The sequence below is a fragment of the Alexandromys fortis genome, unplaced genomic scaffold, assembly GCF_014885135.2.
Source record: "Alexandromys fortis isolate MF-2015 unplaced genomic scaffold, M_Fortis_MF-2015_v1.1 scaffold_8_1_9099942, whole genome shotgun sequence".
Lineage (NCBI taxonomy): Eukaryota > Metazoa > Chordata > Mammalia > Rodentia > Cricetidae > Alexandromys > Alexandromys fortis.
Window position 1 is genome coordinate 4,475,641 of NW_026067898.1, and position 17,948 is coordinate 4,493,588.

A 17,948-nucleotide genomic window follows, 5' to 3' on the forward strand; every position below is an offset into this window, starting at 1 on the left:
TCTGTATGCATGAGCAAGCCAGGCAATAGCCTGTCCCCAAACTCAGGCTGGCTAAGGAAATTCTGTGACTTGCCTCACTAAGCAATCTCCTCCCCCTCACCCCCTCTTCACTTCTTCATAAGCTGTCCCTATGTACAGGGAGCTGTTCCGTTGCCCCAGGACACACCCACCACCAGAAATGTAAACAGAGCAGGAAACAAGCTCAAACCGAGCCTCCAAAGCTCTACTGGAGGCCAAAGATACAGCACACCTGAGCCAGGTGATGGTCCTCGGCTGAGCACACGCCACGTGAGCCCGGTTTCGTGCTGGAGGAAGCAGCAAGTGCCAACAGCTGTTGGGAAGAGAGATGCGGGCCTCCTTGCCACTGCTGCGTGAAAAGACGATTGAAAAAAAAGAAGAGCGTGCCTGCCACTTAAACCAACGCACAGCCCGCGTTGTCGCTGTTCACTGAGTTGGATCCTTTTAGGCAGCAGACAGTATCCGGTCCCCGCAACACCACCACCAACCTGCAAGACTGAAGAAGCATCCAGTAAAAGATGGGCCAGGTGGTAGAAAACAAACGTTCTACAGAGTCTGTATATTTGGGGACACTTGACACGGGTTAAAAGACAAGGATAGTTGAGTCAGGCTACACACACTCATGAGACTGGCCCCTCAGCCAGGTGGAGAACTGAGGGAAAAAAAAAAGAGCAGGTACCTCCTGACACCCACAGGCACTGATGGAGGGGTTAAACTCTGGTCTGAGCTGATAGCTGCCTAGTGGGCAGAACCTGGCTTCTACCATTCTGATTATAATTTACTACGTTTCCAGAGGTATTATGCAACCCACTATGACACCCGTCCTTCCTTTCCTAAGCTTTGAAAACAGACCTCTTGCCAAAAATCCCTCCCGGTGGGAGACATAAGCAATGTTTACCCCTTCTTCTAATGTCCCAGTGACAAAGCCAGGTACGGTTCCAAAGGTTACCCTGGAGAACTGCCTTGGTTAGGACGCCCACTGCTGCGACAGAACACCGTGATCAAAAGCAACCTGGGGAGGGAAGGATTTATTTAGCTTACATATTCTGAATCATAGTCCATTGCAGGAAACCAAAACAGGAACTCAAACTGGGCAGGAACCTGGAGAAGACCACGTTACAGGGTTGCTCCTGACGGCGCGCAGACTGCTTTCCTACAGCACCCAAGAATACAGCCTGGAGTGGTACCCACCAAGACCTGGACCGCAGCAGAAATGAGGGGTTCCCCCTAGGCCTAGATGCAGTTCCATCCCTAGCGGAGACCCATCCGCAGTCTTCCCAGGCTCCTCTCACCCAGCCCCTCCTCCAGACCAAGTGCAATTAAAGCAAGCAGAGTTTCTTATAGCAGGTGGTAAGGAGCCCCTGCTTACCCAGGTGAGCATCTAGGACATGCCCCCTCCCCGTGCCTGTTTAAAGAGTCAACAAGTCCAGCTGGGATAATTGTTTTGCAAGCTGGCCAATCTGAATTTCCCAAGATGGTGGTTGCTGCGCTCAGAGGGTAGTCACATCGAAGCCTGTCCCCTAAGCAATAAAAGGTGCTTGACGTCGCTTTACAAAGTCCAAAATCAGTGCTCTCTCTCCTTAGTGTCACAATCCTTTGCTGGCTCCTTTTCTTCCAAGACAAAGACTGAAAGTCCCAGGGTTTATTTTAACTCGGGAGCATTTATCCCCCCCCCCATCCTTGTCCTGCCTTTAAAAGAAACCTAATATCACCAGTATTCAGTTCAAGTCTCCAGCCTGGACCTTAAGCCCGGTCTTGGTCTACAAACAGCTGTCCGACGCCTCAGCATGCTTCTCCAGCGTGCTTGCAACTAAACTGGAGCTCAGTCTCATCCTAACAGAACTGTTCCTCCAGCCAACCTCCCCCACGACAACAACAACAAAAAGCCAGTTTGATCAGAAATCATGGATTCCTTATCATCCCTAATGTGAATCCATTAATAACCAAATCCTATTAATTTGACGAATAACATGAATGTCTTCCCCATCTTTTTTCATTCTTCCCTCTTTTCCCCTACCTTCTCCCTCTTCCCCTCCCTGTTTCCCTAGTCTCCTCCTCCTTCCTTCCCTTCCCTGCTTTTCCCCCCCCCCCTCCAATTCCTCCTCTTGCTCTGGAGGCAGAGTGGATGCAGACTCAGTTGCCATGACACCTCTGCTGTATATTCATTACCCTTTCCTACAATGGCATAATCTTACCTGGGCTATTGTTTAATAATCTGCTACTTGGTCTCCTTTTAAAGTCCCCCAAGTCATCAGTTTTCTACAAAGAAGCTAAGATGAACTTGTAAAATTTTAAATCCATTTCCAACCATTTCTCTAGCTCCTTCAGCTTCCCATTGATCTATAGTTCCAACCCTTTGATCCTTGTGACACAGCCCCACACTATGCCAAGCCTGGCCCTGGACCCCTTTGCTTAGGCCATCTCAGCTTTACTTAATCCATTAAATCTCCCAAGGTTTTCCCACTATTCTCCAGGTCTTCAGTTGTCTTGTCCTTCTGCCTGGGTCATGGATCCTCTCTGAGTTTAGGTTATGTGGTTTTCCTTCCCTTTCTTCCCCCTTCCCTCCCGTCTTTCTTCTTACCCTTCTACTCCTTCTATGGAGATGTTTCCCCTTCTCTGTTGCCATCGGACAGATAACCCTGTTCATTTTCTACAGGAATCCCACATTTAATTTCCCTTGCATCTTTGCTAAAATGAGAACACACTGGAGCTATTGCTGCTGTCCTGGCCACCTAGATGTGGTTGGCAAACAGTACTCACCCAATGGGTATTTTTGAATGTCCCTTTCGGGAGCTTTGCTAACGTCCGGAGGGGGAGGGGTTGCAAACTGTGCAAAAGGCAGATCCTAATCTCAAACACTTACAGCTGAAAAAGAATATCTGTGCTTTAGGGAACGATGTCTGTGGCCAACTGTGACTGTCATTCATGGTGGGGAGGGAAGAGGCAGTAACCACAGGCAAGGAATGCAGACCTGAAGATCAGTTCTCAGCCCTACGGGCAGGGTGGGGGGACATGAATGAGCACGTGGAGCACGTGGGGAGGGGCGCAGAGAATACCACCACGGTGAGACACAGAAAAGCAGAGCAGGACTGGGATCCTTTAGTCTCAGGAGCTGAGCTAATGGTGGAACTGTGGAAATCAGGAACACGGCTAGCGGAGAAGAAGCGGGAAAGATCAGACTAGGGAGAAACCTGTACTTGGATGATGCTGGCCGGGGTCCACAGTTAATATACCCAGGTATTGTTGGAGCACCCAGCAAGATACAGCTGAGGAGTGGTGGTTTAAACTGCTTCTTATTATATGCTTAATATTACGTAAAATAAAAATTATATGCATGAAGGAAAATGTTTATCATCTCTCTGCCCTCTTTTAATCTTCCCTGTGAATGTGCCCCTCCCTGTAATGAACTGTGTGTCCAAGTATTGGTTCAAGGGCCGCTCTCATGGATTCATACTGTGAGACTTTGTTTCTCGTCATAGTGAAGGTCTCAACCGGAAACAAGAAGTGCTGTCCTTTTATCCTAACAGCACTGCTAGGCATTGTATCTGTGTGTACCTGTTTTTTTTTATTTTTTATTTTTCGGTTGTTCAGCTAATGTGTTGAGCGTTGGCTGTGTGTTACTGAGACATAGCAATGTAGTGTACCACGTCTGTCTGGGCTCTATGCGTTACCATACAGTCTGTGAACCGGGCAAGGGGCTGGAGATTGAAACTCACAAAGATTCACAGACAGAGACACAGGTCATCCTTGATGCCAGAATGCCCCCTTTATTATTTCCAGGGGCAGCTTCTATAGGGATCCTTAACTGATAGCCACGCCCCAGCCAAAGGCACCAGAAACCACTCCCCTGCCATCAGGAACTCCTGAGGGTCTCGTGAGCAGAGCAGCTGCAAGCATTACAAGTTGTTTACCAGAAATTCAGGATCTGGGGGTTCACAGCTCCCAACATAGCAAGCAATATGTAAAGCTAAAGGGCATATGTCCATATTTCATTGAGTGATGGATTTCAATAGGGCAGCCATAAATGATTAACAAATATATCCCATTTTTAACTTTTCACTTTTTGGTACACGGATATATATGTCAGTACATAGTTTCTCCTACACCACACTCTTCACCTCTGATGCTTCTAGTAGTTTCTCTCAACTCAACTCAAATCCTCATTAGGTTCTTGCCTGGAACTTAACACCCTCCAAGGGGTTCTCAAACTAGCTTTCTATGTACCTCAAACATAGCCATTTCCCCCTCTTGTATTGTTTTAGTTTGGTAGAGACCAAGTAATGACCCCAAACGAGGAGCTGTTGGATGCCAGGCGAGGAGGTGCAGACAAGTCACTCAAGAGTAGGAGAGTTTTCTACTCTGGGTGGTATATTCAGGGCAACTCGTCTATAGTAGATGGGTGACTTTAACAAATCGCATTTTTTATCACATTTTTTTTGAAACTTACACTCAAGAAATTGCTTGATACTCAATAACGTCTTAAACCAAGTCTATTTCATGCTTCAATTCAGACACAGAAACAATTGCTTCTCTTGTTACCGTGTCTAAAAGACCTTGTGGAAGGCCATTCTTGTCCCGGAGCACATGGCTATTATGTGACAGCCCTTTATCTCATAAGTAATCTGACCTGGAAAATTGGTTATATGCACTGGAATGATTTAACAACTGGTTCAAGTATGATGCCAACAGTTCATGAGACAGAGCTCATGACACCACCCTCTCCTGCTGTCAGAGGGTAGAGGCCATGCAAATGTGCTTCCTGAAACACTGTCTTTATCCCGAGCCTCTGCACATATGACCCCGGATGAAAGCAGAGTTTTATAGTCATTTCCAAGAGAGTGGTGGAAACGTGGAAGGAGAATAGTTTGCAGGAAAAAAAAAAAATGATATCATAGAAATTTATTTCCATGTATCCAAAAGACTTAGAGAACACGAAAGAAATTAAAGGCATAGTCAAACATTTGAGGGCCTAGAAAAACAAGATGTATAACCTTGAAACCATACTAGAATTTCAAAGCTTCCAACACAGCAGTTACGTGTGTAGCACCAGATATGATATAGTAATGTTGTCAGAAAGCATTCAGTTAAACCCTAAGTCAACAGTTTTCCTTTCCTCTTTCATTTTCTTTCTTTTTTGCCAGACTAAACTGAAGAAAGACACAGATTAGTCTTTGCAGACAAGATGAAAGAGGTAACGGAACACCAGGGACCAAAGTGTCATCAGAAGACAGAAGGGAGCAAGAATGTAAACAGGAACAGAGGCCTCTGCTTTCTAGGGACAGCGGTGGGAACCAAGAGCAACCATTGCTGTGCCAGTTTCCTGAGGAGCTTTGCGTCCAGCAGACTCTGAGAAAATCACGAGAGCTTGGGTTCCTAAAACATAGTGAGCATTGCTAGCTTCCATAATCTACATAAAAACCTACCGTTTTATAAGCAAAATAAGGCTCTGGGAAACCTTGAAAACAGAACCGCACAAACATCTTTGGAGTTTGCTTGTTGAGATACAAAAGTGAAGAGCTATCTATTTCTAAAATACTAGCTTTCATCTCTGCTAGCGGCAGGAGACTTCTATTCTTTCCCAGTCTGCGGCACAGCATGAAAGCAGCCAGGCAGGCAGGCGTGAGGGCCCCTCAGTTCAGTTGAGGACTGTGTGGAAGCAGGTGAGGTTATGCAGGTGCAGAAGATGAAGCTCATCTGCAACGCCAATGTCCAGATGTTTAGATAGCAACATCTATGTGTACACCTGCTGCCGTCTCTCTCTCTCTCTTCTGCCTATCTCCTGTGCTGGCTTAGGTATATGCAGGATAGACACGGTTAACCTCGCCCCGGGTTGTTGGATGGCACTATCCCTCAGTGTTTCTCAACTGCAGGTCCATTTCCCTTTGTATATGTGCATGCATGCCCTCTTGGGAATGATCAAACATTAAATGGGTATTACGTAAATTTTTATAATTTTAAGAGCATATGCTCCCAACTGCACCGAAGTAGCTATGAGGTTAAAAGTTGGAAAACTGGATTCCGTGGGGTTCTGGGTGGGACGGAGAGACAATGCAGAGGGCATTGTGCCAGTCAAGACTACCTGAGCTGTTTTTAAAGTGCAGGTGTGATTTTTCACTTAATGCTTAACCTGGGGGTTTCTCTTCTCATCAATAAGTGATTAATAAAATCAGTGTTGCAAAACTCAAAAACAGAAATGTCAAATAAAAAAAATCTATATAGATGATTTATCCCAGACTGATCTTAGGGGCAAGTATCACAAAATAACAATAACGGTACAATCAACAACATTTTTTAAAGTCCCAGGAAAATTATAGACTTGAATAAAGCTTATAGTTTGAAATCAGAGAACATAGAAACTTTGGCTAAAGAGCACTGAACTTCAAGTCATTATGCATACAAAAGACTGAGAAGTCTCAGTTTTGATGAACTCTCTTAAGAGGAAGTGTTGGAGCTGGGGAGGCGGCTGCCAGTAAAGCGCTCACCATGCAAGTGTATGACCTTAAGTTTGGCTCCCAAGAACCCATATAAAAGTCAAACATGGCTGTATGTCTGTAAGTCCATTGGGAGTGGGGTTAACAGACAGAAAACTCCCTAGAACACACTACCATCCAGTCTAGCTGAATCCACGAGCTCCAAGCTTAGAAAGAGACGTTGTCTCAGAGAAAGAGATAAACAGCAATTGAGGAAAACATCCATGGCTAAGCTTCGGCTGCCGCAGACAGATACAAACAGCTGTGCATGAATACATACATCCCACATGCACACAGCATCTCAGCTCCAGTTAGTGTAATGCAGACACAAGATGAGGACAAAGAAAGAAAAGAATGCAGAAGAGTCAGGGCAAGAGGGCAAGAAGCATCCATAGCCACGCAGGCAACACGATGGCTTCTGCCTGCAGCTCAGAGATGATCGATGCGTTTACAGGAAGCAGGAATGACACACGGATGCTAGAAGTCTGCAGTGCAAAAGAACTGCACATTGCCTTTATATTTCTCTGTGAATTTAGTCAGTCTTGATTAAATTTTTCCATACAGTATACTTTTCATATTCTTTTCTCTTTCTCAACTCCTCCCAGGACCTCCCGACCTCCTTACCCGCCCAACTGCATATTATCTCTTCCTTTCTCTCTGTCTCTCCCTCTCTCCAAAAAGAAAACACACCACAAAATGAAAAGTGAAGCAAACAATAATAACAACAAAACCTCTAATAAGATAAGAATTACCCAAACAAAACAACCCAGCCCTGAAAATGCAGTTATGAGATATGGAGATACTATTGATCATTATAAGTGGTTCTGGTCTAGATTCGTATGAACGGAGGTTGCCATCAGAACTCTGATACCCAGAACATATGCCTGAATAGCAGGAAATGCAGCCTATGAAAATGTATTCCCAATGGCTTATGTAACTTTTAGATTACAGTTTCAGCTGATACTCACTCTAAAACATTAAACACGATTCTTTACTTCATTCAGGTCAGGCAATGGCTTACACCATGTTAGATGACCTTCATATTCTTGCTCTTCACAGTACCTTTCATAAGAACTGCACTGACCTATCCAGAGATGCAGCCATCAGAATGGGTGGCAGGCTTCAAGCCTCAGGACAGAATGAGGCCAAACAGGAAGAACATACTGCAGTTTGTGACACCAAGATCAAGCCACTCAGTAAGGAGCAGAAGCAGAGGAGGAGTGGAGACAAAGCTGAGGTTCAGAAACCAGGTAGAAAGCAGTCAAGCAGAAGGCAAGTTGGACGACCTGGGTAGAGGCTCTGCAGGGGCAGAAGCTGCAGGGGGTTATCTCTGCTGGATTTGGAGTCTTAAAGGTACAGGGTTTTTCTGGGCCAGAAAATCACTGTGTTAATAACTGACCAAATGAGACTCCTGGCTGGCTGGTCTTTAGACTGTCTACTTTTTTTGTTGTTGTTTTCTCTGTTCAGGCTGGCCTTGAACTCAGAGATCTGCCTGCCTCTGCCTCCCAAGTGTGCTAGGATTGAAGGCGTGCACCACCACAGTCTGTCTGTCTGCCCGAGGTGACTGTCTGCTCTTTACTAACTATACTTTTCCATGTGCTTAGGGCCAATGCTATCCATGTGTCAGGGTTTGAAGTCACCAGAGAAAGACTTTGCTCTTAATCAATGACATGTTTATATGTTGATATAATCTATTTTAACTTCTGGCTTATCTGACTTCAGACTAAATTTTTCTCAATAATTAAGCACCCAGAAGCGATGGGAATTCTAGTTCTTCAGTCTTTCTCTCGCTCTCTCTCTAGCAAATATCAAAGGCCACTCTGCCTGGCTCAGTGCATGTCATGCCCATAAGTGTACAACTAAAACATGAGGCTAAAGAAATAAAATCAGAATGCCCCTCTAGATCCTTGTAAGTCATATTTGCAATAGTTAAAGGTTTTATTAAAAATAATTGATAGGCCCACTTATTCTATCCAGATTCAAGTATACATATCAGAACAGAAATCTATTTTAATTTTTTTCAGGACTCTCATTTTGCTCACATTTGAGACATAACATGTATTGATGATGATAATTATGAGTGGCCTCTAGCAAAACTGAATCGAATCTCCACAAATTAATAATATAATGGCTGCCATTTAAGGCTTCAATGGCTTGGAAGAATTCTTTAGGGGCAGAAGGACCAGCCAAATGGCAGAACCACCTGCCTTGCAGTAGACAGAGCAAAGCATGCTGGGAATGATGTGAAACTGATGACATCATTTTGTACGACTGCCACTTCCACAAGCCTCATGCTGTGTTCGAATGGATGAAGTGTAGCTGTCTACAAAGCTCTGAATTCCAGTCTCCTTTCCAGCTAATAGCAATAGTTCCAGGAATGGCTGAAGCACACTTTCACCAAGTCTAAGAAGATTCAATTGGCTCTACTGAAGTGAATCCTTCTCATGGGGCCCGTGTTGTTATTAATGATGAGAATTTCTGTAACTCTGAGTCCCATCACCTATTTATAATAACAGCCTGAAGGTAGGGGTGGGATTACATTTTACTATTTCATGGCAGACTCTCTTTCCAAACTAGACTATCCTCAGCACCAGGCTATTAAGACTAGAGAATGGTCTAGTAGAAAATTCTTCCAGATCTCAAAACGTCACTTGATAATCTTTTGCAGATGGAATTTCTAAATGAGCTTTGACTTCAAGTAGGGGAATTCCTTTTTCACAAGAGAAGTCAGCAAAGGGAGACATGGGGTTTACATAGGCTGAGGACAACGCTTTACGTTGAGATGAAGTCTGCCTTTTAAACAACAACATCAAAGGGCCTTCTGTGTGGGAATTAAGGACAAGAGAAGCATTTGTTGGAGGATAAGCCTGGTTCTTTAGTTCCTTATTAGTAGCTCTGATGTCTTCAGCAGATATAGTCTAGTCCCTGTCTCTTGGAGCCATCCTGACCACTCGCCAGTTCTGGAATCCTTAGGCCTGTGGTCTTCCTCCTTCACATCCCCCATCACAGCTAGAATGACAATGACGTCAGCCCATGAGCCTAGAGGTGAGCAATGGTTAGTCCATGAGAGGAATTTGCTTCAAGATGACTTTGTCCTGATAAATACATTTTAGACCTTGGAAACAAAACTGCAGATCAAGTTTGCAATCTTTGAATTTATCCCATATTTATGTGTCCACCTTTCGCTCCCTGAATTTTTAGTGATATCTGACGTATCCAGGCACTACACTTATTAGGATCAAGACACAGAAAGCATGTATAGGAGAGACATAAAAGTAAACAAAAGAAAATGCTTTTCTTTTTCAATGCAAATTACACCTAAGAATGAAGTGTGAAGAAAAACATCTTTCAAAGGAAAGGAAGGAAGCTACCTAGAATCTTCATTTCACGGTTGATAAATATGAATAGATGCTCATATACTCACTGAACATTGCTCTGTGGAAGTGAGACTCATCTCAGACTTACCATGTAGTACAAAAGCTAGACTTGGCCTCTGCTCCTTCTGCCTCCACCTCCTGAGTAGTGCAGGGCTTGCTAGGTACTAGGGATGAGTAGTGATTAGCCCATAGTTAGACATGCTAGAGCAGAGAACCAGGAAACATGAGGTCACACAGTCCATTTAGAATACTTTATACACATGGCATGGACCATGTGGTGGTCAGAAAATCTACAGAAGGAAGCAGAGGATGGGTAATGAAAATGAAGTATGAGCAGGATGGATTTTACTGCAATCTAAAAACCAAATCTTATGTAGTAGAATGATGTGTCTACAAAGACTAGCCTAAGAGGAATTAGAGAGTTTAGTTAAATAGCTGGTGCAGGAGAAAGATAGCCAGAACTCAAGGTACATGAGTGTGAGAGAACTGAAGAGAAAGGGAAGGGAGAGGGCAAGAGGACCACTTGGTACCCACAGGTCTGGGTGACTCTTCATTGTGACAAGGTATAGCTAGGTAAGTGGACTGAGACAGAAAGATACTTTGGTACCCTTTGATTATGTTCGGAGTGAACGTTCTGAGAGCTTGCAAGTGAAGTGTCACATATGCATGCACTTGTACACACACACACACACACACACACACAAATACACACACAGTATGGAATTCAGAAGAGACACCTGAGCTAACGGTACTCTTCTGACAGCATTATTAATCTTTTCAGACATAGTGAAGAGCATCTCTGAGGAGACCAGAAGAGAATCACAGAAAGACTCTTTGGGCATAACAAAGTTTAAGATCAGACAGAGGGGAAACAACCCATAATTAGGTATAAAAAGGATCATCAGGTTCAATCAGGGACATGTCTCAGAAAAGTAAGAGTAAAGGGCAGTAAGAAGTGGTTTACATGTGGAACATGAAGGCCAGGCAAAGTACCTACAGGGTTAGTGATACAAAATTTTTAGAGGACATGGCTGCAAATCATCCTGGTACCATCCTCACGGCACAGATCATTCTGGTACCATCCTCCCGGCACTACCATCCTCACAGCACAAATCGTCCTGGTACCATCCTCACGGCACAGATCATCCTGGTACCATCCTCCCGGCACAGATCATCCTGCTACCATGAGCAACCAGCATGGAATTATACTGCTGCCTTTTAGACAAGTGGGTCGAGGCCAGACAAGGAGACAAATGGAAGATTTTGGAATTTTAAGTGAGCTCCTATGACAGAAGCAATCCGGTGAGATATTTGAAGGCAGACTGCTGAGTTTTAGATACGCTGGAAGACTTTCTAAAACCTCAGCTGAGAGTCTGGGCATCAAGGGTGTCTATCAGAGTAGGGATCTTGTTCTCGGGAACACAGTGACGGAAAACTGGTGGCAGGACCCGTGATATTGAAACTCCTGAGACTGTCTCCTGAGGTGGCACTTCTCACAATGCCAGGTGAGCGTGGGTCAATGGGGACCTTGCCAAAATGCAAATCCTCACTTGGAAAGTCTGCCATGGGTCCTGAGATTCTTCCTGGTTCTGTGACGTCACAGCTGCTAACGATGGAGAATATTACTCTGAACAAAACACTTTCAAGACAATACTCCTGGTTGAGTTTCATTGCAAATTCATCCAATGAAGTATAAAACCTATTGTCAGAAATGCTGTCAAAAAATAAGAAAGAAGAAAAAAAGAGAGGAAGGAAGGAAGGAAGGAAGGGAGGGAGGGAGGGAGGCAGGAAGGAAGGAAGGAAGGAAGGAAGGAAGGAAGGAAAGAAAGAAAGGAAAAAAGAAAAGAAAGGGGGAAACTAGCTAGGACAAGTCTGCCAACATCACAGAGCTGAGAAATTGAATGATGTAATGAAATCTATTTTGACATTTAGTTATAAGCCATATTAATCCTTTTTATGATGAGATAAAATTTCACAGCTTTCTATTTTTTATTACCAGAATCAATGAATTGTGTTAAAAATTCTGTCTCTGGACATTGTCACAATACAATGTCTAAGATAGTTCCAATTTTTAAAGTCAATTAAAGGCTTTTTCTACCACAAACTAAACTACCTTTAGTGAAGGGCTTTACTCATTTCCTTCCCCTTCCTCCTTCCCTCTCTTTCTCCTTTTCTCCCTTAATTCCCCCCTCTCCATTTCTTTTTTTCTAAGAAGGAGAAGAAGGTGCATATGAGTTTCCATAGAAACTCAAGTTTATAATGAACTTAATTAATAAAAAAGGGGGGTCCAGGAAGAAACTTTCTACCTGCATCATTACTGGAACTTGGGTTTTAAAAACTCTTCCAATTCCTGGTGGAAAACAAGACTTCCGAGTATTCAGATCTCAACATCAAACATCTGCTTTAGTAGATCTTCCCAGTAGTTGATCTTTTTTTCATCTCAGGCTTACCACCTATGTCTTTAGATGTTTGCAGCCTGCTGTGGGCTTTCTGAGCACACCACTGATGTACCATGATTTTGAGGAATGCTATTTGATGCTATAAAATCCATTGCTTTTGAGGCAGGCTCGATTCCATAGGGGAAGAAGCAATTTCATGGTGTCTGGAGGTTGATTCCTAAGCTGAACATTTGTACTGCAGGACTTCCTGCCACAATGACACTCAGAACTTTCTAGAACCACCTAGGACAACATTCTAGACTTAGAAGATATGCTAACTGCCCTTTGCTTCATTATAATAACTCCCCCTGCCATTAACCTTTCACAATCAGTATTGCTAGCAAACACATGTAATCCACAGCACATGCCTGAAACCCACATAATGACAGAAAAGAGGAGCCAACTCTATTGCCTTGGATCAAGAATAAGATTTTACTCCAGTAAGCATTCCTAGAAAAGTGCTGATCCCCCAGCCCTGGTGACGTGACTGAAACCCCATAGAGTAGCTTACATTATTCTCTTGAGTGGATCCTTTTCTTGTGCATTCCGGACTCTCTACCAATCCTTTGCTTTAGCACACTTTTGCATTCTTTCTCCGACAGTGATAGGAACCTGGCTGGAAACACTGTAGAGGTCTCCCTGACAGCTCCGTGCTCTCCTCAGCCATGTTTTCCTTTACTTTTCCCATCATGGGATCCCGGGAACTAGCTCTACGACCCAGGTTATTTCCCAAATGGGGGTCCTGCTGTCGTACAAGTCAGGGGGATGTAGGTGCTGTCCTGTCCTACCCATGTAAATGCAGCACATTGGCGTTTAGAAAGTAAATCATCACAGAGATGCTCAGCTATGGATGCCCACCACTAACACACTGGACAGAGATCCTCTTCTATTTTACCATTTCCACCTGGTTTTGGTTGAGGACAGAGCTGGATAGAATCCCTTCCGTTCTATCAGGAATAAAGCTAGACACTTGGTTGACATATCCCAGCTGGCTTTCTGAGAAGCTTTGTGGACACCTGACATGTGCAGCGGTGTTGGATACCAGGCAGGAGAAGGGATAATAATAGGAATGGGATTTCAGAGTAGAGTTAGGCCAACCTTGACTTTCATACATCAGGAAACGTCAGAGTCTTTTCGGGAAGGACTGCAATGGGATGGGTGGCTTCCAGGAAGGCGGCTAACCAATGTCTGTAGGAAGCTCTCAAGGAGGAATTGCTTTCACTGCTCTTGCACTGGTTCAGGTGGCCACTTTTTAACTTTCAGTCTCATCCTTGTCCCCTTTGTCCCTAACACAGCTGTTGGGATGCACGTTTAGAAACATAATTCACATAATGGTGCTCTCCTCTCCAAGCTTTTTCAATGCTTTGCCCCTATGTTTAACTACATTCTACCACCTTGGTCGCTAGTAAAAGGGTCTGTGAATTTTCACGAATTCCTCTCAGGCTTTGTTTGCTTCATTCTAGTCCTAGCTTCTTTGTGCTTCTACACCACACACACACACACACACACACACACACACACACACAAGCTTGGAAAATGTGGTCTGCTTTCATGTTGAAATACAATTTCCTGTAACATACTTTTTGCTTTATCTTGTGCCACTTCTACTTAAATATCAAAGCGCAAACTGACCTTGTCTTTGAGTGTTCAGCACCCACAATAGAGTCTTACAATGCGGACTTGAAGATATTTTTGGAAGGAATGAATGGCAGCTACAAAGCTATTGATTAAAAATGTTTTACTTGTAACAAACATTAGTGTATATATAGATATATTCATATATATATGAAGACTTCTACTATGGAATCCTGAATAGTAAAAACTTTCTTGGGATTTTTTTCTCATCTAAACCTGAGAATGAGGCTGAGTTTATTGTTAACAAAACAAAAAGCACTTCCAACTCTTCTTTTCGAAATCCGGTGCCTCCAGTCTCGTTCAGGTCAGACTCCATCTGCAGCCCTTGCTCACACCTGTAGTGCTTACTGAGAACAAAAACATGTCAGGGTTGGAATCAGAGACTTTTTCTGCATCAGGACAAATAAGGAATGTCCTACATGGCCTTAGGAACAGGAGACTGGGCCTGGAGTTATCCTCCATATTGAGATGGGCAGACACCGAGTTATAAGCAGTAATGCCTTCCAACAACTGGATTTTGATTTCCAATATTACATTCCTCCAAAAATATTCCTTAGAAAACATCTTCTAAGACATTAAAATTCAAACCTAGATTATTCATTTACCAGACAATTGTCTGGGCTATGCATTGTTTTAAATATAAAGAACCCAAGCTAATTTTTCTTATGTGCATTGAAAGCAGGTGATATAGGCAGATCTTAACTCGTAGTTTGATTTCTCTACTGCTTTTAAGGCTTACTAATCCATCATCCCTTGTCTCTCGTTCTATATATCAAAATAAGGGGGCACGATTTACAGCAGAAGTTAGATTAGAAACCTGGAACAAAGGAAGACACCCACTTTTAACGTAAAGCCTTCTTTTCAAGCTGTTAAACATTGATTCAAATTAATACGTGAGCTTAGTTTTCAAAAGGTTTTGTAGTTGTTTCAGGAACCTGATGATAGATGTTCTAGTAAAATCTACACTATGAAGAATGCTACACGGGGCGGGGGAAATAGCTCAACTGGCAAAGCTCTAACTTTGCAAGCACAAGAGCCCAAATGGGCACGTTTACACACACACACACACACACACACACACGAATGCTTTACGCACAGTCCCCACCCAGCACACATCACTTTTCTTTTTGGACAGGAATTCTAGTCTCTTCTCTGCAGGCTTCCCCTTATTTACCTCCTCAGGGGGAAGTCACGAGAGTACCCGCTCAGCTCCAGTGTCTTCTCTGCTCCTTGACTTCCCCCTCTTGAGTTTGCTGCATTGACCTTTGGCATAAAAAGCTCAGTTTTTCAAATGCCTCTGACCTTTCTTCTTATCAGCACTTATTTTCCCCAGAGATAGAGTCTCAACCCAAATACAAGGACTTGGAGGAGCTCCCAGAACCTCTGGGGGCCTGACTAGAATATTCTACAATGCTAGCCTTTTCTCTTGTGCATGCAAATAAACTTACCTGCAGATTGTCAGGCTGGATCCCAGGACAGACCTCCTTTTTAAAATAGGAAGGGAGCAGAAAGGGGTCTGGGCTCCCCCAATAGCTTATGGAATCATTTCCAATTTAAACTGAAAAGCAGACTTAATTATTGTTCCAAATTCCTTGGACTAAATAAATAATTAACAATTGCTCTGTATAACTGAATTTATGGTAACCAAGGGGACTGACTTAGGAAAGGTCTCATGAGCTTGAGTGAGACCTTAGCCTGTCCCTCTCAGCTTAGCCAGTCTTTATGAGAACAGAAAGGATGTGTCTGCGCAGACACTGTCTTCCCAGCCTCCTCGCTCTCTGTACCCCACGTCTTGGTGCTCTTCCAGAACCGGAAACTATCCTTAAGTGAGAGATGAAATATTTCACTAGGTCATGGTCAGCTTATAAAGAAATAGGGTTCATGGTGTTGAATATATTAGTGTTTTGGTTATAATTCCAGTAGTACTGTTTTATGAAGTTTTAATTACACTTCTATAGAAATAAATGTAAGTGTGTGTGTGTGTGTGTTTATGCTGGGCTGTGATGTAAAATGTGTTACTATTTAAAATAAGATTTAAGAACCTTATTTTACTTTGGTCTCTCACCCCTTTGTGGAAACTTGACGGCTCCTCTTTATGGATGCCATCTACTACTTCACTGGCACAGAGTCTGCTAACTCAGCCTTTACAAAGCTCCAATGTCCAGAAGAGTGAGCTGTACATTTCTACATCTTTGCACATAATTATTGATTTCCTCCTGATTCTATAAAAACAAGTTCCCCAAGTTGCGCTGTTTCTACGGACCACGTAAGAACACTGCCATGGAAGAGTAAAGAGATCGCCCCATAGTATGAATTTGCCTAGGGTCACTAACCACATCATAGCAGATGGGTCAAACAAATGGCTTGCAGATTTTTAATCAGAGACAAATCTAGGCTGTTGTTTCTCAAAGTTCCTGCAGATCCTTTCCAGGAAGGCATCAAAGCTCACATCAGCATGCAAGAGGCAGGTTCTTTACTGTGTTAGAAGAAGCTTGGTTTGTCTGGAGCATGTCTGAATTTAGAAGGGGAAACAGGTTAGGAACAAAGTGTTCATTCTAAATTTTAAAATAATTGCATTTGGTAGTGTAAAATAATTAACACACTGCCTTTGTACTCTTGATATTCTACTACAGCATGGTGTTGTTAACACCCTAGAGGCAGAACCTGAGAGATAAGTGCATTATTGATTGTTTTATAGATAGTAAAATCTACAAAACATTCAACACACCCAAAAACATAGAACAAGGGAAACGAGATGCTCCTGACTGATTGCTGAGGTTCCAAAGCCTGACACAGTAGTTCATCTTGTGAATGAACATATCCAGATCTTGAACTAATGACCTGCACCGCTACCCATGATGCAATGTAGAGAAAAGCTGAATGCACACATGGTCAGAGAATGAGCAGGGGAAGACATTTGTATCTATGAAAAAAATGGTTTACTTTTCAAGTCTCACATATTCTCTTAAGAAATCAGTCCTCTGAGTGTAATCTTTGATCTCATTCATTTATTCAAAGTTATCAACCTTAATAAAGTGAGATGGAATACAGTGGATCGTAAGACTTGGTTATAATTTTACTATATCCAAGCCAAGGCTCTTAGTCCTTGGAGGAAGAGCGTACTGGTATATTGTTGAAAAGACAATCAAACAATTTTATCTCTTCCCTGTGTGACAAAATTGGGTAGTATTTTTCTGATGGCCTGTGGGCTGCAGGAATTCACACAAATATCACTGCGAAAGAGACTGATTTGTGCTAAGACATTTAGTGTCTGTAAACACAGAAAATATTTGAAAATAAGACAAAATATACCAAAACAGCCAAGGAAAAATGGAGCATATTTTTTTCAGGCTTCTCTTAATATAAAACTGATGATTATTCAAATTGATCCTAAAAAGCAGTTTGGCTTTACATAAAGGGTAGGGCTGGGTAGGGGGAGGAAAGCAGATTGTCACATGGATGGCATAGGCTTAGCTCTGACACTCAGTCCCTCACAAGCAAAGGTGGCCTGGTCTTCTCAACTAGCCCCCACAGGAAACTGTGTGCTCTCTTCTTCTAAGGACGTGACTCTCTAGACAGCAACCCTGGGTCCTGCTGGGTTATACAGTGGATTCTTCTAGTTTTTTAGAGAACAGTTTCCTTTGAACAAATTTGGATCATGTGCAGTTTTTAGTGTTTTACCACGTACTTTTTTTACAGTGCACCAAGGATTATTGCTTGTGCCTATAGATCATTAAATCGGTGGTTATTAATTGGCTGTGTGGAAGGGAAGGGATTGCCAAATGCTGGTTTTGATTTGGATTTGTTTTACTGAACTTACTTCTGCGAAAGTCTGTTCAGCTCCTCAGCCCAGTTTGTGATTACATCGTTTGTTTAGTGTTTTTGAGTTTTTTGTGTATTCTAGGTATCAAGCCTTTGTCAGGTATATAGCTGGCAAAGATGCTCCTCTAGTCTACTGGCTGCCTCTTCTCTTGCTTAACTGTTTCTTTCGCTGTAAATGTGCGTGAGTG

The 17,948-nt window shown here is 43.1% G+C and overlaps 1 long non-coding RNA gene across 1 annotated transcript in view; it reads right to left on the bottom strand.

Moving 5' to 3' along the window:
- Nucleotides 1-217: 217 nt before the first annotated feature.
- The window catches only part of LOC126487807 (uncharacterized), a 32,676-nt gene continuing 14,945 nt past the window's right edge, over nt 218-17,948 (bottom strand). Inside the window, exons 3-4 of the long non-coding RNA XR_007588505.1 lie at nt 917-1,030; nt 218-514 (exon numbers count right to left, since the gene is read on the bottom strand). This is a non-coding gene — a long non-coding RNA (uncharacterized lncRNA). The remainder of the gene's footprint in view (nt 515-916; nt 1,031-17,948) is intronic.